The sequence below is a fragment of the Solea solea genome, unplaced genomic scaffold (genome assembly GCF_958295425.1).
Source record: "Solea solea unplaced genomic scaffold, fSolSol10.1 scaffold_65, whole genome shotgun sequence".
Lineage (NCBI taxonomy): Eukaryota > Metazoa > Chordata > Actinopteri > Pleuronectiformes > Soleidae > Solea > Solea solea.
Window position 1 is genome coordinate 20347 of NW_026704153.1, and position 19654 is coordinate 40000.

Consider the following 19654-nt stretch of genomic DNA (forward strand, 5'->3'; position numbering starts at 1 on the left):
ATGGACCCTCCATAACCTCTAACCCCAACCCGAACCCCAACCCTTACCCTTACCCTAACCCTAACCCTAACCCTTACCCTAACCCTAACCCTTACCCTTACCCTAACCCTAACCCTAACCCTAACCCTTACCCTAACCCTACCCTACCCTAACCCTAACCCTAACCCTATCGAACCCTGGTCTCCCGGCTGGCAGACCTGGACTGGATCACCATCGCCACATACCGGATCAGTAGGCCTGTGCACAGAAAATGGACCGTCCATAACCTCTAACCCCAACCCGAACCCCAACCCTAACCCTAACCCTACCCTACCCTAACCCTACCCTTACCCTAACCCTAACCCTCTACCCTTGTTACTTATTGCCTTGTTTACACCTTACCATGACCTTTTTACTTACCCTAACCACTCCCTGCTTTGTGCTGGATCACCACCTGCTTGCTGGACCCTCCATGGCGAAAACAGTACCTTCTCAAGTTCATATCTCCTGAACCACTTGTCACACAGGGATGGTTCTGGCATCTATGGAAAGGCCTTGAAGAGACGAACAAAACCCGACGTTACTCACCTCTCTAGCACGTTCCTGGGTCACTAAATCTAGCAATGTCGGTTTGGCTTCAGATAGGCTCCAAATGGCCTGAAACATGCTCCTGAGTGGTTTTTGTAAGGCACATGTTGGACCTGGCACTTGGTGAAATTTTCGCATTGAATGGCGATTTTCAATCGGCCATAACTCCGCCCAGGAACGTTTGGGAGACTCGACTCCTAGTGCATTGGAAAGCCCGTGGCCACATTAGGGGGGGGACAAAAATTCAAGTCAATCCGAAAAAGTCAGATTTTGACGGTTTTTGGGAAATAACTCAAAAACTACACGTTTGGTCATGGGGTGTTTTAGGCTGGCTAGGTGCGGCTCCTCGAGACGCATCGTTAGACACCTAGCTCGGCTTTCTAGCACCTTCCTAACTCGAGATAAGTTCAGAATGACCGAAGAATTTTCGGTCATTTTTCCATATCTCGGCTTCCTTTTGTCCCACAATCACGGGGGTTTCACCAGGGGCTCCGGAGGGTGCCTAAATGGGGGGGCGGATGTTGGTTTGGAGTCGATCCCACCCTTCGTTCAAAAGTTATTCGCGGAATGACCGCAAAATGGTGGTTTTCATCCCTATACCTTACCCTAACCCTAACCCTAACCCTAACCCTAACCCTAACCCTAACCCTACCCTAACCCTAACCCTAACCCTTACCCTAACCCTACCCTACCCTAACCCTAACCCTAACCCTATCGAACCCTGGTCTCCCGGCTGGCAGACCTGGACTGGATCACCATCGCCACATACCGGATCAGTAGGCCTGTGCACAGAAAATGGACCGTCCATAACCTCTAACCCCAACCCGAACCCCAACCCTAACCCTAACCCTACCCTACCCTAACCCTACCCTTACCCTAACCCTAACCCTCTACCCTTGTTACTTATTGCCTTGTTTACACCTTACCATGACCTTTTTACTTACCCTAACCACTCCCTGCTTTGTGCTGGATCACCACCTGCTTGCTGGACCCTCCATGGCGAAAACAGTACCTTCTCAAGTTCATATCTCCTGAACCACTTGTCACACAGGGATGGTTCTGGCATCTATGGAAAGGCCTTGAAGAGACGAACAAAACCCGACGTTACTCACCTCTCTAGCACGTTCCTGGGTCACTAAATCTAGCAATGTCGGTTTGGCTTCAGATAGGCTCCAAATGGCCTGAAACATGCTCCTGAGTGGTTTTTGTAAGGCACATGTTGGACCTGGCACTTGGTGAAATTTTCGCATTGAATGGCGATTTTCAATCGGCCATAACTCCGCCCAGGAACGTTTGGGAGACTCGACACTCCGCCCAGGAACGTTGGGAGACTCGACTCCTAGTGCATTGGAAAGCCGTGGCCACATTAGGGGGGGGACTAAAATTCAAGTCAATCCGAAAAAGTCAGATTTGACGTTTTTTGGGAAATAACTCAAAAACTACACGTTTGGTCATGGGGTGTTTTAGGCTGGCTAGGTGCGGCTCCTCGAGACGCATCGTTAGACACCTAGCTCGGCTTTCTAGCACCTTCCTAACTCGAGATAAGTTCAGAATGACCGAAGAATTTTCGGTCATTTTTCCATATCTCGGCTTCCTTTTGTCCCACAATCACGGGGGTTTCACCAGGGGCTCCGGGGGTGCCTAAATGGGGGGCGGACGTTGGTTTGGAGTCGATCCCACCTTCCGTTCAAAAGTTATTCGCGAAATGACCGCAAACAGGTGGTTTTCATCCCTATACCTAACCCTAACCCTAACCCTTACCCTTACCCTAACCCTTACCCCTTACCCTAACCCTAACCCTTACCCTAACCCTAACCCTAACCCTTACCCTAACCCTAACCCTAACCCTTACCCTAACCCTTACCCTAACCCTAACCCTAACCCTAACCCTAACCCTAACCCTAACCCTAACCCCTAACCCTAACCTAACCCTAACCCTAACCCTACCCTAACCCTAACCCTAACCCTAACCCTAACCCTAACCCTAACCCTTACCCTAACCCTAACCCTAACCCTAACCCTAACCCTAACCCTAACCCTAACCTTACCCTAACCCTTACCCTAACCCTAACCCTAACCTTACCCCTAACCCTAACCCTAACCCTAACCCTAACCCTAACCCTTACCCTTACCCTAACCCTAACCCTAACCCTAACCCTAACCTAACCCTACCCTTACCCTAACCCTTACCCTTACCCTAACCCTAACCCTAACCTAACCCTAACCCTTACCCTAACCCTAACCCTTACCCTAACCCTAACCCTAACCCTAACCCTAACCCTAACCCTAACCCTAACCCTACCCCTAACCCATTTTTCCATATCTCGGCTTCCTTTTGTCCCACAATCACGGGGGTTTCACCAGGGGCTCCGGGGGGTGCCTAAATGGGGGGGCGGACGTTGGTTTGAGTCGATCCCACCTTCCGTTCAAAAGTTATTCGCGAAATGACCGCAAACTGGTGGTTTTCATCCCTATACCTAACCCTAACCCTAACCCTAACCCTAACCCTAACCCTAACCCTAATGGACCCTCCATAACCTCTAACCCCAACCCGAACCCAACCCTTACCCTTACCCTAACCCTAACCCTAACCCTTACCCTAACCCTAACCCTTACCCTTACCCTAACCCTAACCTAACCCTAACCCTTACCCTAACCCTACCCTACCCTAACCCTAACCCTAACCCTATCGAACCCTGGTCTCCCGGCTGGCAGACCTGGACTGGATCACATCGCCACATACCGGATCAGTAGGCCTGTGCACAGAAAATGGACCGTCCATAACCTCTAACCCCACCCGAACCCAACCCTAACCCTAACCCTACCCTACCCTAACCCTACCCTTACCCTAACCCTAACCCTCTACCCTTGTTACTTATTGCCTTGTTTACACCTTACCATGACCTTTTTACTTACCCTAACCACTCCCTGCTTTGTGCTGGATCACCACCTGCTTGCTGGACCCTCCATGGCGAAAACAGTACCTTCTCAAGTTCATATCTCCTGAACCACTTGTCACACAGGGATGGTTCTGGCATCTATGGAAAGGCCTTGAAGAGACGAACAAAACCCGACGTTACTCACCTCTCTAGCACGTTCCTGGGTCACTAAATCTAGCAATGTCGGTTTGGCTTCAGATAGGCTCCAAATGGCCTGAAACATGCTCCTGAGTGGTTTTTGTAAGGCACATGTTGGACCTGGCACTTGTGAAATTTTCGCATTGAATGGCGATTTTCAATCGGCCATAACTCCGCCAGGAACGTTTGGGAGACTCGACTCCTAGTGCATTGGAAAGCCCGTGGCCACATTAGGGGGGGGACAAAAATTCAAGTCAATCCGAAAAAGTCAGATTTTGACGGTTTTTGGGAAATAACTCAAAAACTACACGTTTGGTCATGGGGTGTTTTAGGCTGGCTAGGTGCGGCTCTCGAGACGCATCGTTAGACACCTAGCTCGGCTTTCTAGCACCTTCCTAACTCGAGATAAGTTCAGATGACCGAAGAATTTTCGGTCATTTTTTCCATATCTCGGCTTCCTTTTGTCCCACAATCACGGGGGTTTCACCAGGGGCTCCGGAGGGTGCCTAAATGGGGGGGCGGATGTTGGTTTGGAGTCGATCCCACCCTTCGTTCAAAAGTTATTCGCGGAATGACCGCAAAATGGTGGTTTCATCCCTATACTAACCCTAACCCTAACCCTTACCCTAACCCTAACCCTTACCCTTACCCTAACCCTAACCCTAACCCTAACCCTTACCCTAACCCTACCCTACCCTAACCCTAACCCTAACCCTATCGAACCCTGGTCTCCCGGCTGGCAGACCTGGACTGGATCACCATCGCCACATACCGGATCAGTAGGCCTGTGCACAGAAAATGGACCGTCCATAACCTCTAACCCCAACCCGAACCCCAACCCTAACCCCTAACCCTACCTACCCTAACCCTACCCTTACCCTAACCCTAACCCTCTACCCTTGTTACTTATTGCCTTGTTTACACCTTACCATGACCTTTTTACTTACCCTAACCACTCCCTGCTTTGTGCTGGATCACCACCTGCTTGCTGGACCCTCCATGGCGAAAACAGTACCTTCTCAAGTTCATATCTCCTGAACCACTTGTCACACAGGGATGGTTCTGGCATCTATGGAAAGGCCTTGAAGAGACGAACAAACCCGACGTTACTCACCTCTCTAGCACGTTCCTGGGTCACTAAATCTAGCAATGTCGGTTTGGCTTCAGATAGGCTCCAAATGGCCTGAAACATGCTCCTGAGTGGTTTTTGTAAGGCACATGTTGGACCTGGCACTTGGTGAAATTTTCGCATTGAATGGCGATTTTCAATCGGCCATAACTCCGCCCAGGAACGTTTGGAGACTCGACTCCTAGTGCATTGGAAAGCCCGTGGCCACATTAGGGGGGGGACAAAAATTCAAGTCAATCCGAAAAAGTCAGATTTTGACGGTTTTTGGAAATAACTCAAAAACTACACGTTTGGTCATGGGGTGTTTTAGGCTGGCTAGGTGCGGCTCTCGAGACGCATCGTTAGACACCTAGCTCGGCTTTCTAGCACCTTCCTAACTCGAGATAAGTTCAGAATGACGAAGAATTTTCGGTCATTTTTCCATATCTCGGCTTCCTTTTGTCCCACAATCACGGGGGTTTCACAGGGGCTCCGGGGGGTGCCTAAATGGGGGGGCGGACGTTGGTTTGGAGTCGATCCCACCTTCCGTTCAAAAGTTATTCGCGAAATGACCGCAAACTGGTGGTTTTCATCCCTATACCTAACCCTAACCCTAATGGACCCTCCATAACCTCTAACCCCAACCCGAACCCCAACCCTTACCCTTACCCTAACCCTAACCCTAACCCTTACCCTAACCCTAACCCTTACCCTTACCCTAACCCTAACCTAACCCTAACCCTTACCCTAACCCTACCCTACCCTAACCCTAACCCTAACCCTATCGAACCCTGGTCTCCCGGCTGGCAGACCTGGACTGGATCACCATCGCCACATACCGGATCAGTAGGCCTGTGCACAGAAAATGGACCGTCCATAACCTCTAACCCCAACCCGAACCCCAACCCTAACCCTAACCCTACCCTACCCTAACCCTACCCTTACCCTAACCCTAACCCTCTACCCTTGTTACTTATTGCCTTGTTTACACCTTACCATGACCTTTTTACTTACCCTAACCACTCCCTGCTTTGTGCTGGATCACCACCTGCTTGCTGGACCCTCCATGGCGAAAACAGTACCTTCTCAAGTTCATATCTCCTGAACCACTTGTCACACAGGGATGGTTCTGGCATCTATGGAAAGGCCTTGAAGAGACGAACAAAACCCGACGTTACTCACCTCTCTAGCACGTTCCTGGGTCACTAAATCTAGCAATGTCGGTTTGGCTTCAGATAGGCTCCAAATGGCCTGAAACATGCTCCTGAGTGGTTTTTGTAAGGCACATGTTGGACCTGGCACTTGGTGAAATTTTCGCATTGAATGGCGATTTTCAATCGGCCATAACTCCGCCCAGGAACGTTTGGGAGACTCGACTCCTAGTGCATTGGAAAGCCCGTGGCCACATTAGGGGGGGGACAAAAATTCAAGTCAATCCGAAAAAGTCAGATTTTGACGGTTTTTGGGAAATAACTCAAAAACTACACGTTTGGTCATGGGGTGTTTTAGGCTGGCTAGGTGCGGCTCCTCGAGACGCATCGTTAGACACCTAGCTCGGCTTTCTAGCACCTTCCTAACTCGAGATAAGTTCAGAATGACCGAAGAATTTTCGGTCATTTTTCCATATCTCGGCTTCCTTTTGTCCCACAATCACGGGGGTTTCACCAGGGGCTCCGGGGGGTGCCTAAATGGGGGGGCGGACGTTGGTTTGGAGTCGATCCCACCTTCCGTTCAAAAGTTATTCGCGAAATGACCGCAAACTGGTGGTTTTCATCCCTATACCTTACCCTAACCCTAACCCTTACCCTTACCCTAACCCTAACCCTTACCCTTACCCTAACCCTTACCCTAACCCTAACCCTTACCCTAACCCTAACCCTAACCCTAACCCTAACCCTAACCCTTACCCTAACCCTAACCCTTACCCTTACCCTTACCCTAACCCTAACCCTAACCCCTAACCCTTACCCTAACCCTAACCCTAACCCTAACCCTAACCCTTACCCTTACCCTAACCCTTACCCTAACCCTTACCCCCTTACCCTAACCCTAACCCTTACCCTAACCCTTACCCTTACCCTACCCTAACCCTAACCCTTACCCCTTACCCTTACCAACCCTTACCCTTACCCTAACCCTAACCCTAACCCTTACCCCTAACCCTTACCCTAACCCTTACCCTTACCCTAACCCTAACCCTAACCCTTACCCTTACCCTAACCCTAACCCTAACCCTAACCCTTACCCTAACCCTAACCCTTACCCTAACCCTAACCCTAACCCTTACCCTAACCCTACCCTAACCCTTACCCTAACCCTAACCCTAACCCTAACCCTAACCCTAACCCTAACCCTTACCCCTTACCCTTACCCTAACCCTAACCCTAACCCTAACCCTAACCCTAACCCTAACCCTAACCCTAACCCTTACCCTAACCCTTACCCTAACCCTTACCCTAACCCTAACCCTTACCCTTACCCTAACCCTAACCCTTACCCTTACCCTTACCCTTACCCTACCCTTACCCTAACCCTAACCCTAACCCTAACCCTAACCCTTACCCTAACCCTAACCCTAACCCTTACCCTAACCCTTACCCTTACCCTAACCCTTACCCTAACCCTAACCCTAACCCTTACCCTAACCCTAACCCTTACCCTTACCCTAACCCTTACCCTAACCCTAACCCTTACCCTAACCCTTACCCTAACCCTAACCCTTACCCTAACCCTAACCCTTACCCCCTAACCCTAACCCTAACCCTAACCCTAACCCTAACCCTTACCCTTACCCTAACCCTTACCCTAACCCTTACCCTTACCCCCTTACCCTTACCCCTAACCCTTACCCTAACCCTTACCCTAACCCTAACCCTTACCCTTACCCTTACCCTTACCCCTTACCCTTACCCTTACCCTAACCCTAACCCTAACCCTAACCCTAACCCTAACCCCTAACCCTAACCCTTACCCTAACCCTAACCCCTAACCCTAACCCTAACCCTAACCCTAACCCTAATGGACCCTCCATAACCTCTAACCCCAACCCGAACCCCAACCCTTACCCTTACCCTAACCCTAACCCTAACCCTTACCCTAACCCTAACCCTTACCCTTACCCTAACCCTAACCCTAACCCTAACCCTTACCCTAACCCTACCCTACCCTAACCCTAACCCTAACCCTATCGAACCCTGGTCTCCCGGCTGGCAGACCTGGACTGGATCACCATCGCCACATACCGGATCAGTAGGCCTGTGCACAGAAAATGGACCGTCCATAACCTCTAACCCCAACCCGAACCCCAACCCTAACCCTAACCCTACCCTACCCTAACCCTACCCTTACCCTAACCCTAACCCTCTACCCTTGTTACTTATTGCCTTGTTTACACCTTACCATGACCTTTTTACTTACCCTAACCACTCCCTGCTTTGTGCTGGATCACCACCTGCTTGCTGGACCCTCCATGGCGAAAACAGTACCTTCTCAAGTTCATATCTCCTGAACCACTTGTCACACAGGGATGGTTCTGGCATCTATGGAAAGGCCTTGAAGAGACGAACAAAACCCGACGTTACTCACCTCTCTAGCACGTTCCTGGGTCACTAAATCTAGCAATGTCGGTTTGGCTTCAGATAGGCTCCAAATGGCCTGAAACATGCTCCTGAGTGGTTTTTGTAAGGCACATGTTGGACCTGGCACTTGGTGAAATTTTCGCATTGAATGGCGATTTTCAATCGGCCATAACTCCGCCCAGGAACGTTTGGGAGACTCGACTCCTAGTGCATTGGAAAGCCCGTGGCCACATTAGGGGGGGGACAAAAATTCAAGTCAATCCGAAAAAGTCAGATTTTGACGGTTTTTGGGAAATAACTCAAAAACTACACGTTTGGTCATGGGGTGTTTTAGGCTGGCTAGGTGCGGCTCCTCGAGACGCATCGTTAGACACCTAGCTCGGCTTTCTAGCACCTTCCTAACTCGAGATAAGTTCAGAATGACCGAAGAATTTTCGGTCATTTTTCCATATCTCGGCTTCCTTTTGTCCCACAATCACGGGGGTTTCACCAGGGGCTCCGGGGGGTGCCTAAATGGGGGGGCGGACGTTGGTTTGGAGTCGATCCCACCTTCCGTTCAAAAGTTATTCGCGAAATGACCGCAAACTGGTGGTTTTCATCCCTATACCTAACCCTAACCCTAATGGACCCTCCATAACCTCTAACCCCAACCCGAACCCCAACCCTTACCCTTACCCTAACCCTAACCCTAACCCTTACCCTAACCCTAACCCTTACCCTTACCCTAACCCTAACCCTAACCCTAACCCTTACCCTAACCCTACCCTACCCTAACCCTAACCCTAACCCTATCGAACCCTGGTCTCCCGGCTGGCAGACCTGGACTGGATCACCATCGCCACATACCGGATCAGTAGGCCTGTGCACAGAAAATGGACCGTCCATAACCTCTAACCCCAACCCGAACCCCAACCCTAACCCTAACCCTACCCTACCCTAACCCTACCCTTACCCTAACCCTAACCCTCTACCCTTGTTACTTATTGCCTTGTTTACACCTTACCATGACCTTTTTACTTACCCTAACCACTCCCTGCTTTGTGCTGGATCACCACCTGCTTGCTGGACCCTCCATGGCGAAAACAGTACCTTCTCAAGTTCATATCTCCTGAACCACTTGTCACACAGGGATGGTTCTGGCATCTATGGAAAGGCCTTGAAGAGACGAACAAAACCCGACGTTACTCACCTCTCTAGCACGTTCCTGGGTCACTAAATCTAGCAATGTCGGTTTGGCTTCAGATAGGCTCCAAATGGCCTGAAACATGCTCCTGAGTGGTTTTTGTAAGGCACATGTTGGACCTGGCACTTGGTGAAATTTTCGCATTGAATGGCGATTTTCAATCGGCCATAACTCCGCCCAGGAACGTTTGGGAGACTCGACTCCTAGTGCATTGGAAAGCCCGTGGCCACATTAGGGGGGGGACAAAAATTCAAGTCAATCCGAAAAAGTCAGATTTTGACGGTTTTTGGGAAATAACTCAAAAACTACACGTTTGGTCATGGGGTGTTTTAGGCTGGCTAGGTGCGGCTCCTCGAGACGCATCGTTAGACACCTAGCTCGGCTTTCTAGCACCTTCCTAACTCGAGATAAGTTCAGAATGACCGAAGAATTTTCGGTCATTTTTCCATATCTCGGCTTCCTTTTGTCCCACAATCACGGGGGTTTCACCAGGGGCTCCGGGGGGTGCCTAAATGGGGGGGCGGACGTTGGTTTGGAGTCGATCCCACCTTCCGTTCAAAAGTTATTCGCGAAATGACCGCAAACTGGTGGTTTTCATCCCTATACCTAACCCTAACCCTAATGGACCCTCCATAACCTCTAACCCCAACCCGAACCCCAACCCTTACCCTTACCCTAACCCTAACCCTAACCCTTACCCTAACCCTAACCCTTACCCTTACCCTAACCCTAACCCTAACCCTAACCCTTACCCTAACCCTACCCTACCCTAACCCTAACCCTAACCCTATCGAACCCTGGTCTCCCGGCTGGCAGACCTGGACTGGATCACCATCGCCACATACCGGATCAGTAGGCCTGTGCACAGAAAATGGACCGTCCATAACCTCTAACCCCAACCCGAACCCCAACCCTAACCCTAACCCTACCCTACCCTAACCCTACCCTTACCCTAACCCTAACCCTCTACCCTTGTTACTTATTGCCTTGTTTACACCTTACCATGACCTTTTTACTTACCCTAACCACTCCCTGCTTTGTGCTGGATCACCACCTGCTTGCTGGACCCTCCATGGCGAAAACAGTACCTTCTCAAGTTCATATCTCCTGAACCACTTGTCACACAGGGATGGTTCTGGCATCTATGGAAAGGCCTTGAAGAGACGAACAAAACCCGACGTTACTCACCTCTCTAGCACGTTCCTGGGTCACTAAATCTAGCAATGTCGGTTTGGCTTCAGATAGGCTCCAAATGGCCTGAAACATGCTCCTGAGTGGTTTTTGTAAGGCACATGTTGGACCTGGCACTTGGTGAAATTTTCGCATTGAATGGCGATTTTCAATCGGCCATAACTCCGCCCAGGAACGTTTGGGAGACTCGACTCCTAGTGCATTGGAAAGCCCGTGGCCACATTAGGGGGGGGACAAAAATTCAAGTCAATCCGAAAAAGTCAGATTTTGACGGTTTTTGGGAAATAACTCAAAAACTACACGTTTGGTCATGGGGTGTTTTAGGCTGGCTAGGTGCGGCTCCTCGAGACGCATCGTTAGACACCTAGCTCGGCTTTCTAGCACCTTCCTAACTCGAGATAAGTTCAGAATGACCGAAGAATTTTCGGTCATTTTTCCATATCTCGGCTTCCTTTTGTCCCACAATCACGGGGGTTTCACCAGGGGCTCCGGGGGGTGCCTAAATGGGGGGGCGGACGTTGGTTTGGAGTCGATCCCACCTTCCGTTCAAAAGTTATTCGCGAAATGACCGCAAACTGGTGGTTTTCATCCCTATACCTAACCCTAACCCTAATGGACCCTCCATAACCTCTAACCCCAACCCGAACCCCAACCCTTACCCTTACCCTAACCCTAACCCTAACCCTTACCCTAACCCTAACCCTTACCCTTACCCTAACCCTAACCCTAACCCTAACCCTTACCCTAACCCTACCCTACCCTAACCCTAACCCTAACCCTATCGAACCCTGGTCTCCCGGCTGGCAGACCTGGACTGGATCACCATCGCCACATACCGGATCAGTAGGCCTGTGCACAGAAAATGGACCGTCCATAACCTCTAACCCCAACCCGAACCCCAACCCTAACCCTAACCCTACCCTACCCTAACCCTACCCTTACCCTAACCCTAACCCTCTACCCTTGTTACTTATTGCCTTGTTTACACCTTACCATGACCTTTTTACTTACCCTAACCACTCCCTGCTTTGTGCTGGATCACCACCTGCTTGCTGGACCCTCCATGGCGAAAACAGTACCTTCTCAAGTTCATATCTCCTGAACCACTTGTCACACAGGGATGGTTCTGGCATCTATGGAAAGGCCTTGAAGAGACGAACAAAACCCGACGTTACTCACCTCTCTAGCACGTTCCTGGGTCACTAAATCTAGCAATGTCGGTTTGGCTTCAGATAGGCTCCAAATGGCCTGAAACATGCTCCTGAGTGGTTTTTGTAAGGCACATGTTGGACCTGGCACTTGGTGAAATTTTCGCATTGAATGGCGATTTTCAATCGGCCATAACTCCGCCCAGGAACGTTTGGGAGACTCGACTCCTAGTGCATTGGAAAGCCCGTGGCCACATTAGGGGGGGGACAAAAATTCAAGTCAATCCGAAAAAGTCAGATTTTGACGGTTTTTGGGAAATAACTCAAAAACTACACGTTTGGTCATGGGGTGTTTTAGGCTGGCTAGGTGCGGCTCCTCGAGACGCATCGTTAGACACCTAGCTCGGCTTTCTAGCACCTTCCTAACTCGAGATAAGTTCAGAATGACCGAAGAATTTTCGGTCATTTTTCCATATCTCGGCTTCCTTTTGTCCCACAATCACGGGGGTTTCACCAGGGGCTCCGGGGGGTGCCTAAATGGGGGGGCGGACGTTGGTTTGGAGTCGATCCCACCTTCCGTTCAAAAGTTATTCGCGAAATGACCGCAAACTGGTGGTTTTCATCCCTATACCTAACCCTAACCCTAACCCTAACCCTAACCCTAACCCTAACCCTAATGGACCCTCCATAACCTCTAACCCCAACCCGAACCCCAACCCTTACCCTTACCCTAACCCTAACCCTAACCCTTACCCTAACCCTAACCCTTACCCTTACCCTAACCCTAACCCTAACCCTAACCCTTACCCTAACCCTACCCTACCCTAACCCTAACCCTAACCCTATCGAACCCTGGTCTCCCGGCTGGCAGACCTGGACTGGATCACCATCGCCACATACCGGATCAGTAGGCCTGTGCACAGAAAATGGACCGTCCATAACCTCTAACCCCAACCCGAACCCCAACCCTAACCCTAACCCTACCCTACCCTAACCCTACCCTTACCCTAACCCTAACCCTCTACCCTTGTTACTTATTGCCTTGTTTACACCTTACCATGACCTTTTTACTTACCCTAACCACTCCCTGCTTTGTGCTGGATCACCACCTGCTTGCTGGACCCTCCATGGCGAAAACAGTACCTTCTCAAGTTCATATCTCCTGAACCACTTGTCACACAGGGATGGTTCTGGCATCTATGGAAAGGCCTTGAAGAGACGAACAAAACCCGACGTTACTCACCTCTCTAGCACGTTCCTGGGTCACTAAATCTAGCAATGTCGGTTTGGCTTCAGATAGGCTCCAAATGGCCTGAAACATGCTCCTGAGTGGTTTTTGTAAGGCACATGTTGGACCTGGCACTTGGTGAAATTTTCGCATTGAATGGCGATTTTCAATCGGCCATAACTCCGCCCAGGAACGTTTGGGAGACTCGACTCCTAGTGCATTGGAAAGCCCGTGGCCACATTAGGGGGGGGACAAAAATTCAAGTCAATCCGAAAAAGTCAGATTTTGACGGTTTTTGGGAAATAACTCAAAAACTACACGTTTGGTCATGGGGTGTTTTAGGCTGGCTAGGTGCGGCTCCTCGAGACGCATCGTTAGACACCTAGCTCGGCTTTCTAGCACCTTCCTAACTCGAGATAAGTTCAGAATGACCGAAGAATTTTCGGTCATTTTTCCATATCTCGGCTTCCTTTTGTCCCACAATCACGGGGGTTTCACCAGGGGCTCCGGAGGGTGCCTAAATGGGGGGGCGGATGTTGGTTTGGAGTCGATCCCACCCTTCGTTCAAAAGTTATTCGCGGAATGACCGCAAAATGGTGGTTTTCATCCCTATACCTAACCCTAACCCTAACCCTTACCCTAACCCTAACCCTTACCCTTACCCTAACCCTAACCCTAACCCTAACCCTTACCCTAACCCTACCCTACCCTAACCCTAACCCTAACCCTATCGAACCCTGGTCTCCCGGCTGGCAGACCTGGACTGGATCACCATCGCCACATACCGGATCAGTAGGCCTGTGCACAGAAAATGGACCGTCCATAACCTCTAACCCCAACCCGAACCCCAACCCTAACCCTAACCCTACCCTACCCTAACCCTACCCTTACCCTAACCCTAACCCTCTACCCTTGTTACTTATTGCCTTGTTTACACCTTACCATGACCTTTTTACTTACCCTAACCACTCCCTGCTTTGTGCTGGATCACCACCTGCTTGCTGGACCCTCCATGGCGAAAACAGTACCTTCTCAAGTTCATATCTCCTGAACCACTTGTCACACAGGGATGGTTCTGGCATCTATGGAAAGGCCTTGAAGAGACGAACAAAACCCGACGTTACTCACCTCTCTAGCACGTTCCTGGGTCACTAAATCTAGCAATGTCGGTTTGGCTTCAGATAGGCTCCAAATGGCCTGAAACATGCTCCTGAGTGGTTTTTGTAAGGCACATGTTGGACCTGGCACTTGGTGAAATTTTCGCATTGAATGGCGATTTTCAATCGGCCATAACTCCGCCCAGGAACGTTTGGGAGACTCGACTCCTAGTGCATTGGAAAGCCCGTGGCCACATTAGGGGGGGGACAAAAATTCAAGTCAATCCGAAAAAGTCAGATTTTGACGGTTTTTGGGAAATAACTCAAAAACTACACGTTTGGTCATGGGGTGTTTTAGGCTGGCTAGGTGCGGCTCCTCGAGACGCATCGTTAGACACCTAGCTCGGCTTTCTAGCACCTTCCTAACTCGAGATAAGTTCAGAATGACCGAAGAATTTTCGGTCATTTTTCCATATCTCGGCTTCCTTTTGTCCCACAATCACGGGGGTTTCACCAGGGGCTCCGGGGGGTGCCTAAATGGGGGGGCGGACGTTGGTTTGGAGTCGATCCCACCTTCCGTTCAAAAGTTATTCGCGAAATGACCGCAAACTGGTGGTTTTCATCCCTATACCTAACCCTAACCCTAATGGACCCTCCATAACCTCTAACCCCAACCCGAACCCCAACCCTTACCCTTACCCTAACCCTAACCCTAACCCTTACCCTAACCCTAACCCTTACCCTTACCCTAACCCTAACCCTAACCCTAACCCTTACCCTAACCCTACCCTACCCTAACCCTAACCCTAACCCTATCGAACCCTGGTCTCCCGGCTGGCAGACCTGGACTGGATCACCATCGCCACATACCGGATCAGTAGGCCTGTGCACAGAAAATGGACCGTCCATAACCTCTAACCCCAACCCGAACCCCAACCCTAACCCTAACCCTACCCTACCCTAACCCTACCCTTACCCTAACCCTAACCCTCTACCCTTGTTACTTATTGCCTTGTTTACACCTTACCATGACCTTTTTACTTACCCTAACCACTCCCTGCTTTGTGCTGGATCACCACCTGCTTGCTGGACCCTCCATGGCGAAAACAGTACCTTCTCAAGTTCATATCTCCTGAACCACTTGTCACACAGGGATGGTTCTGGCATCTATGGAAAGGCCTTGAAGAGACGAACAAAACCCGACGTTACTCACCTCTCTAGCACGTTCCTGGGTCACTAAATCTAGCAATGTCGGTTTGGCTTCAGATAGGCTCCAAATGGCCTGAAACATGCTCCTGAGTGGTTTTTGTAAGGCACATGTTGGACCTGGCACTTGGTGAAATTTTCGCATTGAATGGCGATTTTCAATCGGCCATAACTCCGCCCAGGAACGTTTGGGAGACTCGACTCCTAGTGCATTGGAAAGCCCGTGGCCACATTAGGGGGGGGACAAAAATTCAAGTCAATCCGAAAAAGTCAGATTTTGACGGTTTTTGGGAAATAACTCAAAAACTACACGTTTGGTCATGGGGTGTTTTAGGCTGGCTAGGTGCGGCTCCTCGAGACGCATCGTTAGACACCTAGCTCGGCTTTCTAGCACCTTCCTAACTCGAGATAAGTTCAGAATGACCGAAGAATTTTCGGTCATTTTTCCATATCTCGGCTTCCTTTTGTCCCACAATCACGGGGGTTTCACCAGGGGCTCCGGGGGGTGCCTAAATGGGGGGGCGGACGTTGGTTTGGAGTCGATCCCACCTTCCGTTCAAAAGTTATTCGCGAAATGACCGCAAACTGGTGGTTTTCATCCCTATACCTAACCCTAACCCTAATGGACCCTCCATAACCTCTAACCCCAACCCGAACCCCAACCCTTACCCTTACCCTAACCCTAACCCTAACCCTTACCCTAACCCTAACCCTTACCCTTACCCTAACCCTAACCCTAACCCTAACCCTTACCCTAACCCTACCCTACCCTAACCCTAACCCTAACCCTATCGAACCCTGGTCTCCCGGCTGGCAGACCTGGACTGGATCACCATCGCCACATACCGGATCAGTAGGCCTGTGCACAGAAAATGGACCGTCCATAACCTCTAACCCCAACCCGAACCCCAACCCTAACCCTAACCCTACCCTACCCTAACCCTACCCTTACCCTAACCCTAACCCTCTACCCTTGTTACTTATTGCCTTGTTTACACCTTACCATGACCTTTTTACTTACCCTAACCACTCCCTGCTTTGTGCTGGATCACCACCTGCTTGCTGGACCCTCCATGGCGAAAACAGTACCTTCTCAAGTTCATATCTCCTGAACCACTTGTCACACAGGGATGGTTCTGGCATCTATGGAAAGGCCTTGAAGAGACGAACAAAACCCGACGTTACTCACCTCTCTAGCACGTTCCTGGGTCACTAAATCTAGCAATGTCGGTTTGGCTTCAGATAGGCTCCAAATGGCCTGAAACATGCTCCTGAGTGGTTTTTGTAAGGCACATGTTGGACCTGGCACTTGGTGAAATTTTCGCATTGAATGGCGATTTTCAATCGGCCATAACTCCGCCCAGGAACGTTTGGGAGACTCGACTCCTAGTGCATTGGAAAGCCCGTGGCCACATTAGGGGGGGGACAAAAATTCAAGTCAATCCGAAAAAGTCAGATTTTGACGGTTTTTGGGAAATAACTCAAAAACTACACGTTTGGTCATGGGGTGTTTTAGGCTGGCTAGGTGCGGCTCCTCGAGACGCATCGTTAGACACCTAGCTCGGCTTTCTAGCACCTTCCTAACTCGAGATAAGTTCAGAATGACCGAAGAATTTTCGGTCATTTTTCCATATCTCGGCTTCCTTTTGTCCCACAATCACGGGGGTTTCACCAGGGGCTCCGGGGGGTGCCTAAATGGGGGGGCGGACGTTGGTTTGGAGTCGATCCCACCTTCCGTTCAAAAGTTATTCGCGAAATGACCGCAAACTGGTGGTTTTCATCCCTATACCTAACCCTAACCCTAATGGACCCTCCATAACCTCTAACCCCAACCCGAACCCCAACCCTTACCCTTACCCTAACCCTAACCCTAACCCTTACCCTAACCCTAACCCTTACCCTTACCCTAACCCTAACCCTAACCCTAACCCTTACCCTAACCCTACCCTACCCTAACCCTAACCCTAACCCTATCGAACCCTGGTCTCCCGGCTGGCAGACCTGGACTGGATCACCATCGCCACATACCGGATCAGTAGGCCTGTGCACAGAAAATGGACCGTCCATAACCTCTAACCCCAACCCGAACCCCAACCCTAACCCTAACCCTACCCTACCCTAACCCTACCCTTACCCTAACCCTAACCCTCTACCCTTGTTACTTATTGCCTTGTTTACACCTTACCATGACCTTTTTACTTACCCTAACCACTCCCTGCTTTGTGCTGGATCACCACCTGCTTGCTGGACCCTCCATGGCGAAAACAGTACCTTCTCAAGTTCATATCTCCTGAACCACTTGTCACACAGGGATGGTTCTGGCATCTATGGAAAGGCCTTGAAGAGACGAACAAAACCCGACGTTACTCACCTCTCTAGCACGTTCCTGGGTCACTAAATCTAGCAATGTCGGTTTGGCTTCAGATAGGCTCCAAATGGCCTGAAACATGCTCCTGAGTGGTTTTTGTAAGGCACATGTTGGACCTGGCACTTGGTGAAATTTTCGCATTGAATGGCGATTTTCAATCGGCCATAACTCCGCCCAGGAACGTTTGGGAGACTCGACTCCTAGTGCATTGGAAAGCCCGTGGCCACATTAGGGGGGGGACAAAAATTCAAGTCAATCCGAAAAAGTCAGATTTTGACGGTTTTTGGGAAATAACTCAAAAACTACACGTTTGGTCATGGGGTGTTTTAGGCTGGCTAGGTGCGGCTCCTCGAGACGCATCGTTAGACACCTAGCTCGGCTTTCTAGCACCTTCCTAACTCGAGATAAGTTCAGAATGACCGAAGAATTTTCGGTCATTTTTCCATATCTCGGCTTCCTTTTGTCCCACAATCACGGGGGTTTCACCAGGGGCTCCGGGGGGTGCCTAAATGGGGGGGCGGACGTTGGTTTGGAGTCGATCCCACCTTCCGTTCAAAAGTTATTCGCGAAATGACCGCAAACTGGTGGTTTTCATCCCTATACCTAACCCTAACCCTAACCCTAACCCTAACCCTAACCCTAACCCTAATGGACCCTCCATAACCTCTAACCCCAACCCGAACCCCAACCCTTACCCTTACCCTAACCCTAACCCTAACCCTTACCCTAACCCTAACCCTTACCCTTACCCTAACCCTAACCCTAACCCTAACCCTTACCCTAACCCTACCCTACCCTAACCCTAACCCTAACCCTATCGAACCCTGGTCTCCCGGCTGGCAGACCTGGACTGGATCACCATCGCCACATACCGGATCAGTAGGCCTGTGCACAGAAAATGGACCGTCCATAACCTCTAACCCCAACCCGAACCCCAACCCTAACCCTAACCCTACCCTACCCTAACCCTACCCTTACCCTAACCCTAACCCTCTACCCTTGTTACTTATTGCCTTGTTTACACCTTACCATGACCTTTTTACTTACCCTAACCACTCCCTGCTTTGTGCTGGATCACCACCTGCTTGCTGGACCCTCCATGGCGAAAACAGTACCTTCTCAAGTTCATATCTCCTGAACCACTTGTCACACAGGGATGGTTCTGGCATCTATGGAAAGGCCTTGAAGAGACGAACAAAACCCGACGTTACTCACCTCTCTAGCACGTTCCTGGGTCACTAAATCTAGCAATGTCGGTTTGGCTTCAGATAGGCTCCAAATGGCCTGAAACATGCTCCTGAGTGGTTTTTGTAAGGCACATGTTGGACCTGGCACTTGGTGAAATTTTCGCATTGAATGGCGATTTTCAATCGGCCATAACTCCGCCCAGGAACGTTTGGGAGACTCGACTCCTAGTGCATTGGAAAGCCCGTGGCCACATTAGGGGGGGGACAAAAATTCAAGTCAATCCGAAAAAGTCAGATTTTGACGGTTTTTGGGAAATAACTCAAAAACTACACGTTTGGTCATGGGGTGTTTTAGGCTGGCTAGGTGCGGCTCCTCGAGACGCATCGTTAGACACCTAGCTCGGCTTTCTAGCACCTTCCTAACTCGAGATAAGTTCAGAATGACCGAAGAATTTTCGGTCATTTTTCCATATCTCGGCTTCCTTTTGTCCCACAATCACGGGGGTTTCACCAGGGGCTCCGGAGGGTGCCTAAATGGGGGGGCGGATGTTGGTTTGGAGTCGATCCCACCCTTCGTTCAAAAGTTATTCGCGGAATGACCGCAAAATGGTGGTTTTCATCCCTATACCTAACCCTAACCCTAACCCTACCCTAACCCTAACCCTAACCCTTACCCTAACCCTAACCCTTACCCTTACCCTAACCCTTACCCTTAC